Source organism: Colias croceus, chromosome 21, assembly GCF_905220415.1.
Source record: "Colias croceus chromosome 21, ilColCroc2.1".
NCBI classification, from domain to species: domain Eukaryota; kingdom Metazoa; phylum Arthropoda; class Insecta; order Lepidoptera; family Pieridae; genus Colias; species Colias croceus.
Window position 1 is genome coordinate 765,208 of NC_059557.1, and position 17,759 is coordinate 782,966.

Sequence of the window (17,759 nt, forward strand, 5' to 3'; positions counted from 1 at the left end):
GAGTCTCGTCTAGTTTTTATACATCTTTGGTGGAACATGGTATTTTCCTGAAATTGATATCAATGCACTACCGCAACTTTTACTGTAGCAGTTTTTCCAATAATATTGAGTTTATATTAATTTCACGAAAAAGTGAATCATTATTTTCGCATTTTGGCATGAGGCCATAGTTAACATAACTTTTTAGTAATCTAAATTTTACTTTCTGAACCGGTGGTAAATACTTATTTATGTACTAGGATTCCGCCCGCGGCTTCGCCCGCGCATTCAAAAAAAATCCGCATAGTTCCCGTTCCCGTGGGATTTCCGGGATAAAACCTATCCTATGTCCTTTCTCGGGTATCAAAATATCTTCATACCAAATTCCATGCAAATTGGTTCAGTAGTTTAGGCGTGATTGAGTAACAGACAGACAGACAGAGTTACTTTCGCATTTACAATATTCGTATGGATTATGACGATTCAAAAGCTTTTATAAAGGAAACTTAGTTGATAATTAAAATCATACAACTTTATATTATTATTATTTATATTTTAATACAATTTTACCTCTTCTTTGTAAATCGATTGGAACTCAATTGAATCTAAGACTATATATCACTGAACCATAGAGTGAAGAATTGTTTGCCTAGGCATGGGTATATTTTAGAATCTATACATATAATAAATCTGTAGAAGGGTCAATTCTGTACATTGAAAATATTAAAAAAATAAATACCAGGGGGTGTTACTGGATCGATACCAAACCCAAATATGTGATTAAAAAAATTTTTGTCTGTCTGTCTGTCTGTCTGTCTGTCTGTCTGTCTGTCTGTCTGTATGTGAAGGCATCACGTGAAAACTAACGGTTCGATTTCGATGAAACTTGGTATAATTATACCTTATTATCCTGGGCGTAAAATAGGATACTTTTTAGCCTGGAAAAATACGTAGAAAAAAATTAATCTTAACTTTTCAGTTTTATAGACGTTGTTCTGTAGAACCGCGAACACACGTTGCGTATTATTATAGGCCTAGCCGTATTTGGCTCCAATAGATATTTATAAGATGTTTAATTGTCAGAGTTACTCAAAATGGAGAAATAAACCATCCACGCGAAGACCGACATCCGCGCGGACGGAGTCGCGGGCGGAAGCTAGTGTAAGTGTTTTGTTAGCTTAACAGCTTATCGTATGGACAGGTAGTTTCACTTAGCTGTAGTGTTTTTCTTTCGTTTATTCTTTGGCCATTTGACTGATGGTACAATAGTTAGGAACGTGAGTCTTTTGTCCGGAATATTGTGGATTCGATGCCTGATGAAGACAAATAAATAAAAATACCACCATTTTATTTTGTAAGAAAGACCGTGTAGAATTGAAAAAGGGTAAAGAAAATGTAATACAGTACATACATATATAGGAAAAATTAAAGAGCATATAGTTTATAATAAAAACAAGTTAATTTATGTAAAGAGCATACCTTTGCCATTTCTTTATTATGACTTTTGTTGAGCTGATAATATTTAGTATAAATTCCTAATATATAAATAAAAATGTATGTATCCTCAAACCTCCGTACGGACTGAATTTTTTAACCACTGCTCCATTCGACCATCTATTTCTCGGATATAATAGTAATATTTTCATTAAAATACCGTTTCCAATAAAAATAATGTTTAACCAATGAATCTAGTAGATATTTTACCATAAAGCAGCATGCACACTCGTTAATTGTCCAAGTTTTATTATTATTATCCCATTAGCTGTTATGCTGACGGTATCGAGTATGGTTGACAAAACAATGTTTTAAATCGTGACTATGGAAAATGATTTTTTTGTATTGATTCGTATTTACATGAAAATACGTCCAGTAGTTTTTGTATGAAAGAGCAATGAACTTTGCATCCATTTATAATAACTTTTAGAGTTACAAATTACTAGCTTTCCGCCCGCGGCTTCGTCCGGTATGTCTAAATCCTTCCTCTTGAATCAATCTATCTTTTTAAAAAACCGCATCAAAATCCGTTGCGCATTTTTACACATAGACATAGGGACAGAGAAAGCAACTTTTTATAGATTGAGTTTGTGATAGTAATAATGTTGGTATAATAGACTCGGTTGGAAATAATATAGCAGTATAAATACATAATTAAATAGCTAAATGCAATTGAAGACCTACATTGTAGTAATTAATTATTATGATTATTAAATAAATAAATTAATAAATATTTCAGGACAATTTTCACACACGGCACGATCTGATCCCATACTAAGCTTTCGCTTGTATTATGGAAACCAGATGGCTGATAAACATACATATATATATAATTTTTAAATAAATACTTATACAGATAATTACCACCCAGACACATAGCAAACACCTATGTTCATCACACAAAAATTGGTGGGAATCGAACCCACGACCTCTGGCTTAGAAGACAGGGCCACTACCAACCAAGCCAACGCATCGCGGTCATTTAATGCATCTTACAAAAAACCTTGCATCAATGCATTTGACTTAATAAGCAGGTAACATAACAAGACCTGTACTTTGTAAAGTTAAAAATATACCATTACAACTCATAATTTCCAAGAGCCAATAGAAAATTGAAACAATGTTAAAATAGAACTGCAATAAAAGAAAGATACGCAGACAATATCCTCGTGTTATCGAGTTTAAGTACTTGGAAAATATTTCCCCATTTTATTGGTAACTGTAACTTTTTAAATAAAGCTACAATTGGTGTTTTTATAAACTAGTAATCAACCAGACTTTGCCCAGGTTAAATAAAAATAGGAATAAATTGGATTCGAGAATAATATCCCACCAGGTTGCCTGGCAGAGTGCTGTGTAGTTTTACTAGATTTACTTTAAATATTTTTTGTATAATAAACTATTATAAATAAATAAATGTAGCTTGATACTGAAATTTAAGTCCTACATAAATTGATGTGATATTGTATCAGTTTTTCAGTTGGTTGTCTGGAAGAGATGACTCATTAGTGATAAGGCCGTCTTCTGTGCTGTTACTTCTTTTAGAACAAGTCTTCTATTTTATTTTTATGTTGACAGCACATTAAAGTGTTAAAAAGAAATAAATGAATAGTACTTACTCGTGGCTTTTTATTTATCCTCAAAAATAAAAATTATTATCCATGTAGTCGCTCCGTTGTGACTTATAGGAAAGACAAACAAACAATCACGCTTTATATTAATTAATTATATTGTGTATTTATTTTATAAGGATGGGACAGTAAATCGACGTGACCAAAGAGAGATCTTTCAAAGGACCAATAACTAACTACATGTGTTCCTCGAAACAGGGCTTTATAATTACGGTAGATACAAAGATATTTCATTTCCTTGTTAAAATAATTCTCTTTGATCTCAAACCGTAAATTATCAGTTCTCCAAATAGTATAATTATAACAAAAGTTCGTATATTAGTGTGGGTATACACACAAAACGCGTAGGCCTGAATAAAACAAGCATTTTTCAAGTTTACCTGGATTACTCGGTCAGCATTAAACAATAATGAACCACTCAGTGCTACTTTACATGAACTTTGAACATATAGACATTTTGATTGGAAAACATAACACGTGTGATTTGAATTACGAGATAATTCATATTATATTATGTAAGTACTTATTTTGTATAAAAAATGCACAAATTGTAACAATAATATCTTCTAAATAGCAAAAAAACAGAATTTATGTATGTACTAGGTTTCCGCCCGCGGCTTCGCCCGCGCAGTCAAAGAAAAACCCGCATAGCTCCCGTTCCCGTGGGATTTCCGGGATTGGGTCATTTTCCCGGGATAAAAAGTAGCCTATGTCCTTTCTCGGGTATCAAAATATCTCCATACCAAACATGAAAATTGGTTCAGTAGTTAAGGCGTGATCAAGTAACAGACAGACAGACAGACAGAGTTACTTTCGCATTTATAATATTAGTATGGATTTAAAGAGAGATTAAAAAAGGAACGTTTGTGCCGAGCATAGGTGTTTAAAGTGAAACCTCTTTGCCAAGTTTTAAAAGATACGTAAATCATTGCCTTACTCCATGACATGACGGTATGGCCATGACGGGACCTTGAAATACTCTCAACGCGCCTAAAGATAATAAATCGAAATTATGTAGCTCTATACTCCTTAGTGCCTTAAACATTATATAAGTTGTACGTGATTCTACGCATCTGTATGTCACGTAAAGCCAGAATAATATCAGTTATTCCCGCGTAAAGCTCGCGAGGGCTTTGAATACAACTGCCGTTTCACAAACATGTATCGACATCCGACGATTTTTGCTCGAAATGCAAGTGCATTTGTATTCAATTTAACTAGGTTTGTATCGCGGACTTGTTATTGTAGTAGTAATAATAAATGTTCTGTTATAGTCAATAACTATAGATATACTTTATATAGAGATATTATATAAATAATTATAATTTGCTGTAGTTTTTATATTCAACTAGTGGTCCGCCCCGGCTTCGCCCGTGGTACATATATCGGAATAAAAGGTGGCCAAATTTCATGCAAATTGGTTTAGTAGTTTAGGCGTGATTGAGTAACAGACAGACAGAGTTACTTTTGCATTTATAATATTAGTAAGGATTCCTGAATGGCTTAACAAACAAAACTTTTTATTAAATTTTGATTAGCATGACCCAGTTCTTGTTTAAGCATCCTATATAATAACCACACCAATATGCAGAGTAATTAAAAATTTTGCTCGTGGCGTATATTTTTTTAACTATCAGCCAGACCTACATACATAACTTTAAGGTATTCAGCTTCATTATACTTTTATCATGAAAGTACAATAAAGATAAAGTCACCTTCCTAATTAAATTTTCATACATAATTAAATATAAACTGACAGATAAGCTAAACAACACATATCCATAATTTATAACACGGGCTATAAAACATTCAAATTTATATTAGTAGAATAGAATATCAGTTCTATAAATTCTCACTTCTATTGACAGAGCCATTTCCTTATGACACTTTAGCAAATATTTAGCCCCTTGGTAACTATTGGCTTACCGTTCAAATAAAAGCTAATGCAGTATGCTCTTCGTTATTTATAGAATTGTTTGACGTGAATTTAAGTTTTTAATTGTTGATGGATTTTTCATATATATAAAGGATGATTTATGTAATCCATTATCCATACTAATATTATAAATGCGAAAGTAACTCTGTCTGTCTGTCTGTTACTCAATCACGCCTAAACTACTGAACCAATTTGCATGGAATTTGGTATGGAGATATTTTGACACCCGAGAAAGGACATAGGCTACCTTTTATTGCGAAATATGTACCTCGGGCGAAGCCGGGGCGGACCACTAGTATAATATATTTTAAACTAATTTTGTAGTCATTAAATAGTGCTCACTGCATCTCCTACGCCATGATGAACAAGAGGTTTTTTTTTTACTACGTTATAAAGTAACTTTAAGTAGTAAAAGAATTGAAAAAATCGGCTCATTAGCCACAAAAATTACTTTCTCCAAGCTTACCCATAAACCTAAAAAAATAGCCTGTATTTTATACTAGCTGCGATGCGTTTCATCCGCGTGACTCCGATCCTGATGGTCTCAGCGTGATGATATATAGCCTATAGCCTTCCTCGATGAATGGGCTATCTAACACCGAAAGAATTTTTCAAATCGGACCAGTGGTTAGCGCGACCAAACCAAATCTTTAGCTTTGTAAGAATTTTAAGAACAGAAAAATTTGGTAGTGAGTCTGTATTTAACCCCCAGTCTTACGCTTCATCATATTACAACCCTATAGACCGGTAGGCCAAACATTAACCATCTGAAAAAAGGCTCTATTTCATCTCTAAATATTTTTTAATAGCGCTAGAGCTATCGCGCAAGAGCAACTTTTGTCTCCGCAACTATTTTGTCTCTCCCATCAACTCTATGGGGAGTTGCGTCGCTACGTGCGCGCACTTTCTTACTAGCCCATAGAGTTGATGGGAGAGACAAAATAGTTGCGGAGACAAAAGTTGCTCTTGCGCGCTAGCTCTTAGAATTTAATAATACAAAGAAGTTATATTTTTAAGCAGACACTCGTAAAAAAATGAATACGTCATACTTTTAAGAACTAAATTATTTCCAATGAAAAGACCAGCCTATATGGGATCGGATTGCGCGAAATAAATAGATATATATCCAATTATCCAAAGATTATCCATGATCCGACGAAAGTTCAATTACTGACACGTAATACGAATCATTTCCTCTAATTCCTTGCGCGTGAAGTTGTGAACTAGTATACTTCACCCAGCTTTGCTTGTGTATTTGATTCAGTCAGGAACAGTAGGATCCATCTCCTCTAATACTGTTATTTGAGTAATTATGTGCATTAAACACATTACAACATATAATTTTATTATGAATAAAATAATAATCTATACAAATATTATAAAGCTGATGAGTTTGTTTGTTTGTTTGAACGCGCTAATCTACAGAACTATTGTCCGATTTGAAAAATTATTTCGGTGTTATGACATGATGTTAAAAGAGCAACTATGGAGTTTCTTGCCGATTCTTCTCCATAGATACTGCTTTCCGAATCGGTGGTAAATGTTAAAAATAATTATGTAATGACGATTCGAAAGTGCTACTAAATAGTAGTCTAATTGAATAAATGAATGTATGAGTTTGAGTTTGAGTTTGAGTTAGATAGCCCATTTATCGAGGAAGGTTATTAGGCTATATATCATCACGCTACGACTCAGGAGTGGAGCCACGGGGGTGAAACCGCGCGGAGCAGCTAGTTGTTGGATATAAGGTAAACGCAGCTATCAACGACCCATCGAAAATCTGAAGGTATTACCGACCTATAAAAGTAATTCGAAATTTAAACGTTTCCAGAACTATTCTAGCTATAGGTAGGCAAAGTTATACACGAATGTATTAATTGAGCATCGTATACTTTAACGTTAGAGTGAGTAACTGAGCAAAAAAGAGTTAAAATGCGTAAGTTGCTGCGGGGTAGCGTGGAAGCAGGACGTGTCGTACTGTTCCGTTGTTCCTTCGGGTAAGTACTGTGAGTATCTTTTTAAGACATTTACAAACAAATGACATCTATACTTTAATTTATATTACTAAATGTCAATGCATTTAAGTGTCAACTTTTCATTTCTTACAACATTTTATTAATAAAAAGTAATTTGAAACGATAAAACTTAAAATTAAAATGGGACGGTGTTAGCTTCACCAGTTTAAGTCGTGGCAGGTATCAACGACCCGTAAGTCGGCAATGGCAGCAACGTAACTTTTTGTTTTATTTTCTTTTATGTTATTATATCACACTAACACAAGTGGTCTTATGGACCAGTTTAAATCTAAGCTATGAGTCTTCATAAAAATCTATTAGCGACTAAACTTTTTTGTCTAGTGTTGTGTCTTTTAGCGTTGTCAATTTATACAAAGTTATGATATTTTCGAGGATCCCTATCGAATAGTTACAGTAGTAAATCATTGTTTTTTTTTGTTTAAACAATATGCATTTGTTCATATTTTGTATGACATTAATCAATTATAATCTATTTTATAGTCTGATGGTCAAATGAATTAAAATAACCATTTTTTTATGGGTCGGTAATACAATTTAGGTTTATACTTACATACTTTAATACCGACCCATGTGGGTCGGCAATAGCAACTATAGGAAGCTATTACCGATCGAATATAGATTGTTTAGTTTCTCATCTACAAATTCAAATTCAAATTGCTTTATTTGCAGAATGTAGAATAAAGATGTTTGTATATACAGATAATATTGATCCTTAAACATTCCGCTCGTAATTGAGCGTGCAAATATATTTTTATTACTTTTATGACATAATAGATGCCTATTAAAAATTATATTTTTTTTAGGTTCAATTAACATAAAACATATAATTAGGTATATTTTTTCCAGAAATATGGAGCCACGAAAGCGGCGAAAAGTATTCAGTAAAACACAACTCGCCGAAGCAATCAATCAAATAGCATAACGAAATATCCTAGAGTTTGAAATCCTTAATTTAATATATGTACATATATTAATAGTATGTACATATATTAATATGTTGATTAATTTAAAAGTTTGTAATTATTTAGTTCATTACTAAAAAGTACTCATTTGTTTTATTAAAAATAACTACAATAAAAAAATACGAATATATTTGCATTTTTATTTCATTTTATTAAGATCGGTAATCATCATCATCACTAGCTTCTATACATTCCATTGCTGGAAAAAGGCTTCCTCTCACATACGATCGGGAATAGCTGCATAAAAATCGTTAATAGCTTCACAGCCGTTTTTATGGGTCGGTAATAGCAACAATCGACTAAGTCACATTGTAAATTATTTTTTACAAGATAATCCTTTATTAGAATGTATTTGCTTCAATAAATACATTTTTTATACATAACACTAGCATATAAAATGAAATTATAAATCTTTAGAAGAACCAGTATACTTAAAAAATATGGTTGATTTTGAAATTGCCTTAGAGGGGTCGTTAATACCTGCGTTTACCCTAATTCATTTCAATAGTATTCTCTTATTTTTTATTTAACACAATTTTCATCATGGCACATTGTAGGTATCCTTTTGATAGGAAAATATTGTAAACAGTAAACATACAATAAAAGATCTGTGACGTAATGTTTACACGTTATAATATACCTTTGATTGAAGTCCATGTCAATGCCAATACGCAAACAATCTCAACTATAAATAAATAACAACATAATATACATAAGTAAATCAACAATTTTAATACAGGCGTAGGAATATGTAGAAAGTGAAAACATTTCAATTATTACTGGAAGACATAAAAATGTTTTATTAAAACCGCAAATAATATAAAACTTGATTACTTGCGGGTTTCCTTGAAGAAATTATAAATACATTAATATAGAAAGTTGAAATCTTTTGTCGCGTCTGTCTGTGGTCACGATAATGAGAATTTCATTTGTTTAAGAACTAATTTAAGCGCCATTTCCTTTCATTTAAGGAAAATCTGACGTCTATACTTCCATTAAAATATTTATTTAAATGTAAATAAAATTAAAATTAAATATAAAAAAAAATCTCTCATATATCGTTAGTAATAAAGTTCAGCTAACTAGCTTTCCGCACGGCTTCGGCCCCTATTTCCGGGATAAAACCTATCCTATGTGTTAATCCAAGTTACCCTCTATATGCGTGCTAAATTTCATTGAAATCGGTTCAGTAGTATTTGCGTGAAAGAGTAACAAACACACACACAAACTTTCCCATTTATAATATTAGTAGGATAGTAGGAAGGATAGGATTGTCCTCCTATTTATAAACTAAATACAAATTACCTAATATGATATTTCGTGTGAATAATGTTACAGTACTAAACGTACGTACTCAACCAAGCAGCAATGTATATGAAATTTAGTCCATTTATGTAGATTACAGTCTTTATTAGCACAAAGTAAAGCGTCGAGTACAGTCACAGGCGCTATGGAAACGTGTGCATATTACAACGATTTATTAATTACCTATAGAAAAATCACAAAGACCATAATTGTAGAGAATAGGTCCCCAAATACTTTGGACTGAGGTATTTTTTGATAAAACTTAGATACGGTTTGACTGCGAAAAACTTTTGCAGCGCTCGGTATGGGGACTTTTAAATATTTATTTTCATGGTAAAATAAAGGCATTCACAAAAATATAGCTCTATCGTAATTTTTATTCTTTCATTGCCTAGATACTATTTTCAGGTCGTGACCGGATTACCCTTAATTTTTGTAATCAGTCAAAGTTAGTCGATCTGCAAAGAAACTGCTTCAAAATCGCGGTATAAAGTTAGTAATTGATAAAATCTCGCTCCCGAATATTTCTAGAATAATTGATAAATATTTGGTGATACTTCGTTAACTTTGTTTGCAGATGGCGGATCGATAATTTAAAACAGGAATAACATAAACAGGAATAACTTCATAAATTTGATTATAAGATGTAATAAAATTTAAGGGTTCTATATTGAAGGAAATTGGAATATTTTTGTTTGTCAGAAATACTACGAACGTGATTTATTTAAAAAAAATGTGTGCGTGAACTAGTGTACGTAAGAAGTGAAACATCTTTATGACCTTATTCTTCAAAAAATAATTTACTATATGCAACTCCACAGAAATACGTCGAATGACGAATCACGCGTGGTAGGGATAAGAAAAAGATGGCGCGTAACGGAAAAATGTCACGCGTAACGAAAATATGTTACACAAAATTTTTTACCAACCCCGATAAAGAAGTTTCACTTCAACAAGCTTAATTTCGTGATATCATGTCAAACAGCTGGTCATCATCATCATCATCATTTCAGGATCTACATTCTACAGCCATGGGCCTTGGCCTGGTCCAGTATTTCATTCCAGATCTCTCGGTCCTTTGCCCTTTGTCAAACAGTTGTTAAATTCTATATTGGAAATTGTGTCTTTAACCAATATATTCTCTAGTAGATTGGTCTACTAAAGAATATACTGGACTTGTATTTTCTCATATTACGGGAAGTTAGCAGCTTAGCAACCACTTAAATTATAATTAACATCCATTTTTATACGTAGTTGATTGTTGAATGCTTTTTAATTAAATGAGGACATAAAAACAAAAAAAATACTCGGAGTGAAGTCTCAGAAACTATAATTAAAGTCGAAAAGTTTTTACAACTCCACCCTTAGGCCTAATTAATCAAAAACTCGAGAGTCGTAAAGGAAAAACTAAGGTTTATGGTTATTTATAAACTTGATAGGAGTATTTCACCTTTGACCGATTGGTTGGAACTATCACAGCGTGGTTATAGGTGTATTAATTTACAATTTGTGACTGGGAGAAACTGTCAATTAGTACAATCGACTTACAAGTAGGTATCTAAGTATTCTGTAAGAGAGGCCGGTCAAAACAATCCATTTATTATCGAGAAAAAAAGAATAAGCGTACAAGTGAAAACAGTCGAAAAATTGCTTTTTCTATCAGTGTCTAGTGTCTACTATCACATATTATTAAAAAAGCTCAGATTTCATTAAATTTGCAACCATAATATTAAAAAAGCTCTGATGTTTTAATTTGACAACCATATGCATAACTTCCTTATTCACAGCCCTATCCTTAATTATTATATACCGAAAATTATATAAAGGAGTATTCCACAAACATATCACTCTCAACTAACACACATACACAAAAATCAAACGACCTTACAACCTACAGAAAACATTTTAGCTGTCACTTATATTCTCAAGTAATGCCTCCACGTTCCGATTTCGTTAAATCTACACAAGCTCAAAGGAACTCGCTTGTTATAAATCACTGACAGTATAGAATGGTAATTTTTCACTTGTTTTCCTTATTATGTATGTAGTTTATTTATATGAATAACGTGGGTGACAATCGTACATTTTTAGATGTGTTGTTCATTGAGTTCGTCGTTTGAGATGTGAAAAACAAAGTAACCTATATTCAATTATTTTATAATAATAAGTACAATAAAATTAGGACATACATACCTACTTATAGATAACTAGCTTTCCACCCGCGGCTTCGCCCGCGCAGTCAAAGAAAAACCCGCATAGCTCCCGTTCCTGAGGGATTTCCGGGATAAAACCTATCCTATGTCGCGGGGTAAAAAGTAGCCTATGTCCTTTCTCGGGTATCAAAATATCTCTATACAAAATTTCATGCAAATTGGTTCAGTAGTTAAGGCGTGATTGAGTAACAGACAGACAGACAGAGAGAATTTTTGCATTTATAATATTACTATGGATAGTAAAAGTTATGAAATATGTTTATTTTGTGGTACATAAATATAATATTTAGAATTGTCTCCTAAACTCGACAGAAGATGGAAAAAAGGTGTATCGATGCTGATGTAGCATCGCCTATGTTGAAAAAGATAGATTAAGATAGTGAAACAATCTTTTATTGGTTGGCAAAGTACCTCTTGGACAAAAGGATAACAAATATATAAAAAGACCAGATTATTAGACCAGACGATTACTGAGGTTGTGAGTAACGCAGCGGTTCAAGGCTGTGCTGAAGAAAAAACACGGCTTCGAATCAAACGATCTCTTTATAAAGATTTCATCGAAAATATCTAACAATGAAATATGAATAATTATATAAGTATACAATTCTGTAGGTACAACCCATTGAGCCCCAAGCGGCCCGATCGGTCCCAGACACAATAGATTTTCTATTGTGTCTGTGGTTCCGGGGCCTGAGTTATAAATAATAAAATACGCTGGATATAATATAGATAATAAAACAGCATAAGTAACTATACACATAGGAAACTTTGTAGTTACCTATCAAAAATGATTCTAGAAAAATATTGAAATAAAAGCAGAAAGAAACGGTAAAAACCTATAACTATAAACTAAATTCTAAACAATCCAATTAAAGTTCGATTAATGACAAATAACCGCCAGTCATTATGACGATTAACAAAATTGTGGGTTGGTCATATCGATTTTACAAGCGCCGTGCAATCATACGCGAATAGAATGTTAGGTGATGTTTGACAAATAAACTAGTTACAAGAATTACAAGAACTGATATAAAGTACAAACTCGTAAGTGGAATTTAATAACATTACCAGGGGTTATTGCAATACGAATTTTAAGTGTTTTTGAAGTGAAAACTTCTGCGGCGTTGGGTATAAAATCTTAAACTCGCGTCAGGACACGTGGCCATCGAAAAAGCTCGGACTTTTTTTAGCCCTTATATTCCATGCGTAAGACGGATACCATTCCAAAATATCAAACATGCTGACCGTTAATAATCAAGTTTTCACTTCTGCCGGCACTCCCGGAGTGCAACCCGTCTTTTTTTATGAAATTATGTAGTTCATTTTGTTTCTCTTATTTTATTTTATAGCGTTCAAATTTTCCTTTCCTTAAAGTCGCGGGTTGCAATGCCGCCACCGCACCGCGCCGATGATAGATTTTTCCTTTTTTCTTAAAAATAGTTAATTCCTTCCTTTAACAAGCAAGCATCAAGCAATATAAAATGTGTACTTATCCTAATGGTATGATCCATAAATTGTCCAGTCAGGGTTTTTTTATATTATAAATCATCTTACTAAATCCTTTATACGAGGTAATCATAAAGTATTGTACAACAATTCATCATTCATCTCATTAATTTAAAATCAATCACAGTATTTCTCAACATTTATCAAACAAGTTAGCACCTACAACAAAGACCGTAAATAATCGCTTGTCGGCAACTGTTGCGCGACAGTTGCGCAACGGATGTGTCAAATTAACGAGTTACTAGACAATTACATTACTTTTGTCTGCTCTATTTTATAAATAACTAGATGTGATTTCACGCGCGGACGAACCTGCGGTCAAAAGTATGTATTTCTACAGCTTATAGGAGGTTTCTAGGATTACGATCCTGAAACTTACCTATTTAATTTTAAACTACTTACATCATTGCCAAAACTCATTAAAATCCGTTAAGCTGTTTACTTATAAGATAAACAAACATAAATTTTATCCTAGTATTATCTAGTGTTTGATTTTACGCGAGTATTATATATTTAGAAATTAAATACTTTTTAACGGATTTTAAACGCGATTTATTCATTGTATTATTTTCCCGACGTTTCGAACACTTTACAGCGAGCGTGGTTACGGGGAGAGGTCTCCCCGGGAAAATAATATAATGAATAAATCGCGTTTAAAATCCGTTAAAAAGTATTTAATATCTAAATTTATAAATTTATACTTACAATACGTCACGTTTATAATGATAATAAATAAAAACCTGCGTTTGCAATTGGATTATGTTTGCAACATTTTTGCTCTACTTTTCTTGGTCGTAGCGTGTGATATTATAATTATTCCCTTTAGGTTTCCTAATAAACACAATAATAATTAATTTTTCTATTCATATTATTATATTCTTATCGTAAAGTAAATTGTTGTCGGAATGAATAATGGTGTGAAATTTTGCTGTATGGAATAACTTTTATCGTAGGTAGGTACATTAAATAAATATTTCGGGACAATTTTCACACACGGCATGATCTGATCCCATACTAAGCTTTCGCTTGAGTTATGGATCCCAGATGGCTGATAAACATACATATATAATTTTAAACAAATACTTATATAGATAATTAACACCCAGACACAGAGCAAACATCTATGTTCATCACACAAATATTTGCCCCGGGTGGGGATCGAACCCACGACCTCTGGCAGGCAGGCAGGTACATATAATTAATTCTAGTAAAAATAGATCTTGGCTTAGAGACTAAAACAAACCGACATAATGATGTGCCTTCCAACTTTACGCTGCATTTGATTTCAAATACCAAATCAAATCAAATTCAAAATACGTTGAAATTGATTTGAAATGCATTTACCCCATACCACGTAGAATGGGAAAAAGCCTTAGCAAAAGCTTTACACGCTATTTATTTATCTTATTAAACGAAGTAGGTATAATATTATTCCCTTACTTACCATATTTTTGAGTCAGTGTTAATGTGTAAATAAAATGACGTAAGTTATGGTTTATTAAAAAGAACTTATTTCTAAATGAACTGAGAATCAAAAATGCTTATTATCTTCTAATCTGTTAAAAATGCCGGTTTCATTGCGATATTCTTTTTCAGGTTCTCAACACAAGTAAAAGTTTTTATTTTCAAAATAAATATTTTATTTGGCATCCCTATTAATTTTGATTTTAAAGTTGAAACATATTTGTGTTGGTCTATAAATGTTACCTACATCTAACAATTGAATGAAAGAATTAACTGGATGTTAAATGTTGTAGCAGCTTAAATTAGTTTCACTTAAACACCTTGAAGGCTCTCAAAACCATCAATAGTATTTAATAGTAGTTCAATTCTTTTATTTTGTTACGCTTTATATTTTAGTAATCCGTTATTTGTAAACGATTGACAGTTGTTGACTAAAGTTAATCGACTATTTTGCGTATTAATTCGATGTTCGATTGGAAATCGATTTTTTGTTTTCGCCAATGGCACATTTTCTTTAACCTTAGTATTGTTTTTAGTTAATTTGCTTTTATTATTGGGGTTAGGTTCTAAAAACAATGTACATAAAATAATGTGTATGCAAAAATATATAAAAAATATAATATCTGGAACCTAATAATAATAATTCACTTTTCCGTAAATAATAATTTATAAACTACTTGCTTTCCACCCGCGGCATCGCCCGCGCAGTCAAAGAAAAACCCGCATAGTTTCCGTTCCCGTGGGGGCGTGGGATTTCCGGGATAAAACCTATCCTATGTCCCGGGGTAAAAAGTAGCCCATGTCCTTTATCGGGTATCAAAATATCTCGATACCAAATTTCATGAAAATTTGTTCAGTAGTTAAGGCGTGATTGAGTAACAGACAGACAGAGTTATTAGAGACAGAGTTATTAGTATAGATACTAATATCGTAAGCTGAAGGGTTTGTTTGCTCGCTTAAACGCACTTATCTCAGGTGTCGGATCCGGTTCCTGTGGGATTTCCGGGATAAAAAGTAGCCTATAATCTGAATCTTCAGCTACTTCATTGTAATCGGTTCAGTAGTATTTGCGTGAAGGAGTAACAAACATCCATCCATCCACCCATTCATCCATCATCAAACTTTCGCATTTATAATATTAGAAGGATTCTCTTTTCTCTATTCTAGAGAAACAATGTAAGATAATAATAAAGTCATTAATGTTTTTTTTTCCATTGTCCATTATTTCTAGAAGAAATATGTCGATATAATGACATTGATAAAATCATTCTATTTCGCTTCAATACCAGTGGACCATGTAAATATAATTGCAGTAGGTAAAGTATCATCAAAGCATTTTTATTTTAATGATGTACGTACTATACTTTTTATTTTTCATCGCCGTGTGTGTAGGTGTAGGTATAATGGAAATGTACTTACTTATGTTATAATTTTATAGCATTACTAGCGGTCCGCCCCGGCTTCGCCCGTGGTACATATTTCGCAATAAAAGGTAGCCTATGTTCTTTCTCAGGGTCTAAAGATTGTCTGTGCTAAATTTCATCAAAATCGGTCCAGATGTTTATGAGCCTAGCCTATTCAGTACAATCAAACAAACAAACAAAGTTTTCCTCTTTGTAGATAATTATTTTCAATTGATTAAAAATCGCCTCCCAATTGTCATAAACCTTATTTAAATGGGACCACATTACATTATCAAAATCGGTTCATCCAGTCACGTTCTGAGGTAACAAACCAAAAAAGAACAGACAAGACGAATTGAGAACTTCCTTCTGATAAATTACGCACGATTAGATATTTTCCAAAAACGCACACGTCTTTTCTATTAACTACTGCTTATAAGTACACATTATAGTTTTTTGTCATACCTACGTATTAAATATAAGAATTTCTTTTTCTCAAGACAAAATAAAGGAAATATTTAGCCGGTTAATGCTCTAACTTTTTGCAACAATATTGCAGCAAGATGTCTTCAGATTGCATCTAGCACCTAGGTTCCGAAAATGTAGCCTTGAATTTTGGATAGACGAGCGAGTTGAACGCTAATACGATTAGTTTTGCTTTACTTCGTAAAAAGTAAAGATGAAGGTCTTTTTTATCGGCAATATAATATATTAATATTATAATTATTATGTTCTAGCTTTCCGCCCGCGGCTTCGCCTTCTTTGTCGAAAACCTAATAAATTATATACTAAAACCTTCCTCTTGAAACACTATCTATTAAAATATTAAATAACCATACTCATAATCGGTTGCGTAGTTTTAAAGATTTAAGCATACATAGAAACATATTATGGACAGAGAAAGCGACTTTGTTTTATACTATGTAAATATACGTGGTAATATGAAACCTAGCACATTTTTACATTAATAATAACGTCGTTAATTTTCAGTCATTTGTAACGAATATGCGAAGCATTTCGGAAATCATTTTGCTCTAATTATAAAGGGACTCGATTTAAATGCCAAATATTTACCTTCGAATGTTAAATTTTGATGAATTCTAAGGAATCTCGGGTGTGAATTTGAGAATAATTTGTTATTTTTAGCTTTTAAAATAATTGATGCAGTGGTAACTGCACTTTGCCTATGTATTAGAGGGGATGGATTCGATTCCCAGCATTGTTAAAATATCGTATAGGTAATATTTGGGTTTTTATATACGTCTCAATATAGACGCTATGTAAATACGTGGGTTGGTAGGTACATACACTCCACTATCAATTGCTTGGTAGTGCGTGACTTATCATTCAAATAATTGTGCGTTTACATTGAAAATGCTGGCTTACCTTATGTTTAAAATTGGACGTTAATATCTAAATTAAGTATGACAGAATTTTTTTATCATAAACATTTTGTAGCTCGTTAGATCTCGTTCTAAGGATCACAGATTTATCTCTTCATTATCATTTCATCATCCAATGACAATAAACAATTAGGAAAAAATAATTGCTTCTTTAAGCTATGTTAAAAGTGTAAACAACTCATATCAGCGTATAATGAAATACATAATTTTAGGTGCTTATAACGTAGATCAAAATTACCTCTTAAATTGAATATTGCTTACAATGTGGCCTTAGAATGTGTGGGCAGATCGGAAAATCACGCTTTCAAAAATAACTTCTACCCATATAATAAAATTGACCGCCTCCTTGGTACAGTGGTTGACGCGTGAGCGTAACAACGAGGAAACGAAGAAAAAAAATGTGGTGGAGACGAAGAAAAAAAAATGT